Source organism: Colobus angolensis, unplaced genomic scaffold (genome assembly GCF_000951035.1).
Source record: "Colobus angolensis palliatus isolate OR3802 unplaced genomic scaffold, Cang.pa_1.0 Scaffold31, whole genome shotgun sequence".
Lineage (NCBI taxonomy): Eukaryota > Metazoa > Chordata > Mammalia > Primates > Cercopithecidae > Colobus > Colobus angolensis.
Window position 1 is genome coordinate 4976084 of NW_012116377.1, and position 5598 is coordinate 4981681.

Below are 5598 nucleotides of genomic sequence, written 5' to 3' on the forward strand. Positions count from 1 at the left end.
TATATATATATAATCTTATATGGTTTTAAAATATGAATGGGGCCATAATATGTCTATTATTCTAAAATTTCATTTTAAAGACTTAATTTTTTTTAGAGCAGTTTTAGGTTCTCTGCAAAATTGGGAAGAAGGTACAGAGAGTTCCCATATATACACCCACTGTCCCCCTACAGACATAGCTGTGGAGTGACTTGAAAAGAAATTGTGGAAAACATTCCCTATCAGCACATAAATGAATCAATTATTTAAAAAGGTGGATGAAAAGCCACGTTGTGGTTATATCAAAATCTATTTAATCGGTCCATATTTATGGACTTAGAGATGTTCCTGACGCTTTTGATATAACAAGTGATGTCTGTACATTTATTTTCTTATGTGCTAGTATTTCTGAACTCCATATTACTAAGGCTGTGATTGTACAATTTATATTAAGATAGATTCTAGGCAACTGCTCCCCCAAAAATTTGCTTCAATTTATATTCCTGCCAATAGTGTAGAAGAATGCTTACTTTCCTACAGGCTTGCTATCGGATGGATATTATTGCTCTTGTTATTTGCGTGAATTTTTTTTTTTTTTGCCAGTCTGCTAACTGAAAAATGGTATCTCATCATTGTTTTAAGTTTTCATTTATTTGATTATGAATAAGGGTATACTTTTCATATCTTAATTGACCACTATATTTCTTCCTCTGTGAATTGCCTATTTTTCTATTGGTTTTTTGTCTTTTTCTTATTGTTGTTTTGGAACACTTTGCATATTGTAGATATTGAGTCACTGTATATATTGCAAATAATCTCTCGATCTATTTATCTTTTAAGTTTGTTTATGGTATCTTCAGTAGGCAGAAGTTGAAATTTTTATATAGTCCAAGGAATCCAACGAAGCATTCATTTTTTACAGCTTCTGCTTTCTCAGAATGCTCAGAAAATCATCTCCCACCCCAAAGTCATAAGAAAGTTGTACATTCTATCTAGTATGTAGTAAATTTCAATTACAACTATAGTTGTATTTTAACTACAATTTCAATTTCAATTGTATTCCTGCTTCAACTGTATTGTTGACGTTTTAATACTTAATACATAAGCTAGGTGTTGGGTATATAGGCGTTTTTTATATTATTTGATCTAATCTTTTGTGTGCCTGAAATATACACATGTATACACACACATCTACATATATATATATATATACACACACACATATATATATATATTTTGAGACAGTGTTTGGCTCTGTTGCCCAGACTGGAGTGCAGTGGTGTACTCATAGCTCATTGCAATCTTGAACTCCTGGGCTCAAGCAATCCTCCTGCCTCAGCCTCCTGAGTAGCTAGGACTACAGGCATGTACCACCTAGCCTGGCTAATTTTTTTCCATTTTTATTTTTAGTAGAGATGAGATCTTGCTATGTTGCCCAGGCTGATCTTGAACTCCTAGGCTCAAGCAAGTCTCCCTCTTCAGCCTTCCAAAGTGCTAGGATTACAGGTGTGAACACGTCCAGCCTACAATATGTATATATTTAAAAATAAAGACAGGGAAAAGCCTAATAAATTTTTGATGGAGGCTGGGTGTGGTGGCTCATGCTTATAATCCCAGCACTCTGGGAGGCCGAAGTGGGCAGATCACTTGAGGTCAAAATTTTTTTTGATGGAGCTGCACTGCCCCAAAACTTCAAGTCTGGTCAGAAAACAAAACACAAAGACAAAAAATTGTTTTCAAAAAGCCTGTGTGACATTATTTCCAAGCCCAAGTAATCTCTGCAGTCTGGAATCTGCACCATTAGGAATTGGCCACTAGAGAGCTGAGATCCCCAGTGCTCACTTCAGATGTGGGAGTGGAGAAGGGTGGGCAGGGGGCACTCCTTCCCCTCCCAGAGGGCAGGGCTGAGCAGTTGTACTGGCTGCCCAAGAAACTCAACATGGCATTTTTAAAAAAACATCTTTATTGATGTTAAACAAATCTTTTACATCTTTATATAATTCACATACTATAAAATTCACCCATTTAAGGTGAACCATTCAATGCCATTCAATGCTTTTTGGTATATTCACATAGTTGTACATCCATCATCACATCTAAGTTTAGAACATTTTCACTGTCTCCAAATAAACCGTGTTCCTGTTAGCAGACACTTCTCATTCCTCCCTCCCTGTAGCCTGTAGCAACTACTAATCTCCTTTCTGTCTGGAAATGGAATCACACAAAGCCTTTTGTGTCTGGCTTTTTCATTCCTTTTTAGGGTCATATAATATTCCATTTCATAGATATGCCATATTTTGTTTATCTAATCATCAGCTGATGGGCATTTGGTCTATTCCCACTTCTCAGTTATTATAAATAATGCTGCTATGAACATTGTGTGCAATTTTTTCTGGGGACACATGTTTCATTTGCCTTGAGTAGATACCCAGGAGTTGCAATCCTGGGTCCTGTGGTAGCTCAATGTCTAATGTTTCTCAGTATTTTTCTAGCAGGGCTTTGATGTGCTGCAGGCTAGGGGTCTCCCATCCTCTGCCACCAGCCATGGAAAGTTCTCTGCTTTTAAGGGCTTGTGTGATCCACTGAGCCCATGTGGATGATCCAAGACACTCTCCCTATTTTAAGGTCAACTGATGAGCAGCCTTATTTACATCTGCAAAGTCTCTTTTGCTATGCAAGGTAACAAATTCATGGGTATTGACAGTTTCCAAGGATGAGGGTGGCATCTGTGGGAGCTGTGCACACATCTGTGCTGCCTAGCGCACTTCCCCCAAAGGGAGCTCAGGAAGAAGCATGTGCATGGATACTGGACGGGCAAGGGCGTAGGCTGGGGTGGGTTTCTGCAGTTTTGCCACCCAGCATCCATTTCCATCCTTCTGCAACTGCATCTTGATTTTCCACTGGGGGCACCGCTCTGCCCTAGCCAGTTGTGCTTTGTGAAGAGGTTGGACTTGGGGCTTGGGGCTCAGGCCTGGCCAGTCTGACCATGTTGCCTTCCTGGCCCCAGAGGCCAGGTCAAGGATGACACATGACCCAGCTGAAGCTAATGAGAATCTGCAGAAGCTTCTGGAAGAAGACCTCACATTCTTCCCACTGGACTTGGCCACAAAAGGGTCAAGCAGGGGCTGGAGCTGCTGCCACCACCTTGCAGCCACGAGGGCAGAGTCTGTTGGAGAATGGCACCTCCGTGGCAGGGAGAGAAGCCTGTGTGCTCGTCTGGGCGTTGTAAGCACCCTGATTAAAGCTACCTGAGGCAGTCCATTCTGGAGCGTTCAGTTTTGTGTGCCCAAGAATTTTCTTTTTCCATAAATATGTATAGTCACATGAATGGCTCAAGTGTGTGTTTAGTCTTGAGGGTACACATCTGTGAAAATATATGACCTTTGGGTGTGGGTGCTAAGTGGGACTAAGACCCAGAGAGACAAGAACCAGAGCACGGGTGCTGGGTGCCCCATGTGTGGGGACAGGTTGTGCTCGAGGGAGAGGTTGGAGGCTGTTTTTATAGAAGAACTGGATTTTCTCCCCCATTTTCATAACTTTTAATTTTGATGCAATTTCTCATATACCCTTTACCTAGATTCACCAATTGCTTACAACTTGTCCCAAGGGCTGTACCATCCTCTCTATATTAATATGTACGGAGACACATGCATATTTCTCCTAAACCATCTGAGAGTATGGTGGAGACATGATGCCTCTCTACTATTGTATATTTCAGTGTTTGCCCCCTAAGAACAAGGACATTCTCTTACATAAACACATATGCTTATCAGAGCGAGGACAATTTGCATTGATATAATACTGTAATTGAACCTCACAATCCATATCTAAAAGTCATCAATTGTCCCAAGAATGTCTTTTATAGCTATTTCTGTCCTGCTCTAGGATCCAGTTCAGGACCCCACATTGTATTTAGTGTTCATGTCCCTTTAGTCAAGGAGGTGACATTTGAACATGGCTTGGAAACTCTAATGGGTCCTTGACATCCTCAGGAGTGAAATCCAGAAGAGCTATTTGGCCTCATACACACCGTTCTTTGGTGACTTGCTTTTCTCTCTCACAGTATGGTTGGGAGGTGCATCTGCGTTGATGTGTGACACTATTGTTCATCTTCATTGCTGTCGAGTATTCTATTATGTGGGCATGATATGGTTCATTCATCCTTTCTCCTGTGAGTGGACCTGGGTGACTCCCAGGCATTGTTACTGTGGTTGTGTTTATATCAATGGATGCTGGTGAGACTTTACCTGTTCAGGGAACTGCTGAACTGACCCGTGCACATCTCCTCATTACTGTTGCCAAATTCTCTCACCAAGTGCACTTTCCAAAAAACACTCCCACCAGTGGCGTGCAGAGCTCCTGCTGCCCCACCTGTCCACTCACATTTGGACCTGTCAATTAATTTAATTTCTTCCTGCAGGATGTGGATGAAGCCATACCCATGCATTTGTCAGACCACAGGAGTATGCTTCCTATTCCTTTGCCAGTGGTTGGTAGCATCCATATACTTTGCACAGGTTTTGCCACAGTTAGAGTGCACAGAGGGCAATGGCAGGCAGAGCCCCAGCCCTGGTTGCATGGCTATTTCTGTCTTCCTGTCTCTCTGTCTCTGTCTTTTCTCTCCCTGGTGAGGACATGCCCACTCTTTGCCCTGGCAGGATAGGAGCTCATCATGGAGGATTCTGGGTGTCGATGGAGGCCGAGAGAGAGGCCAGGCTCCACTGGACAGGGAATGAAGCAACTTGGGCTAAATCCACCAATTGGGAGGCTCTCTCGGATCCTGGCCAAGCAGAATGCCGTGGCCATAACGTACCTCCCTTTGTTGGCCTAGGACCTAGGAGCTCTCTTAGGCACAAGAGTTGTTTCGTGGACTCTAAACAGCTTCTGTAGGTGCTAAGGTGAGTTGAGAACCCCAATCTATTTATCCACTGTTTATTGAGGTCCTACTGTGTGCCAGGTTGTGCTTTTGAAGCTCCAGATGCAGAGGATAACAAGACAGATGAAGTCACCAGTGCCAGTCCTGGGCTAGTTTGCCCTCAGCTCTTGTTACCCCATCCCTTGGCTCTGTTACCCATCGGGGAGGGGAGCTTAGCCCCAAGGTGTGAGGCCAGCTGGATTCCTGCTGGATTCAGCCAATGAGAGGCCCTGGAGTGAACAAGGGAGGAGCCAGGATATTCTCCCCCTTCCTCTTCATCTCAGGTGGCATCTCTGGTGTGGCTCTGTCTTTCCTACAGCTACAGCTCCCACCGGACAGGCCTGCTGAGCCTCCCTGCATCACCCAGGCCCTGGGCTCTGGTAATACCATCTCCTCCCATTGCCCCTCCAGCCCTGGGGAGGTAATAACTTCTTGCTCCTAATTTCTGTGCTGCCTCACTGTTCCCTGTTCTTAGCAATTTCATCACCTGCACAATCACATCCCTGAATTTTAACTTTTAAATTAAGCTTTACACTTTTTAAGTGACTTCTATTTCCCTGGTGGGATCCTAGAGATACCCTCCCTCTCTTCGTGTTGTGTATATTAGAGTGTAGAGAGATGGATGATGAACAAATTAAGAAACAAATAGTGGCCGGGCGTGGTGGCTCAAGCCTGTAATCCCAGCACTTTGGGAGGCCGAGATG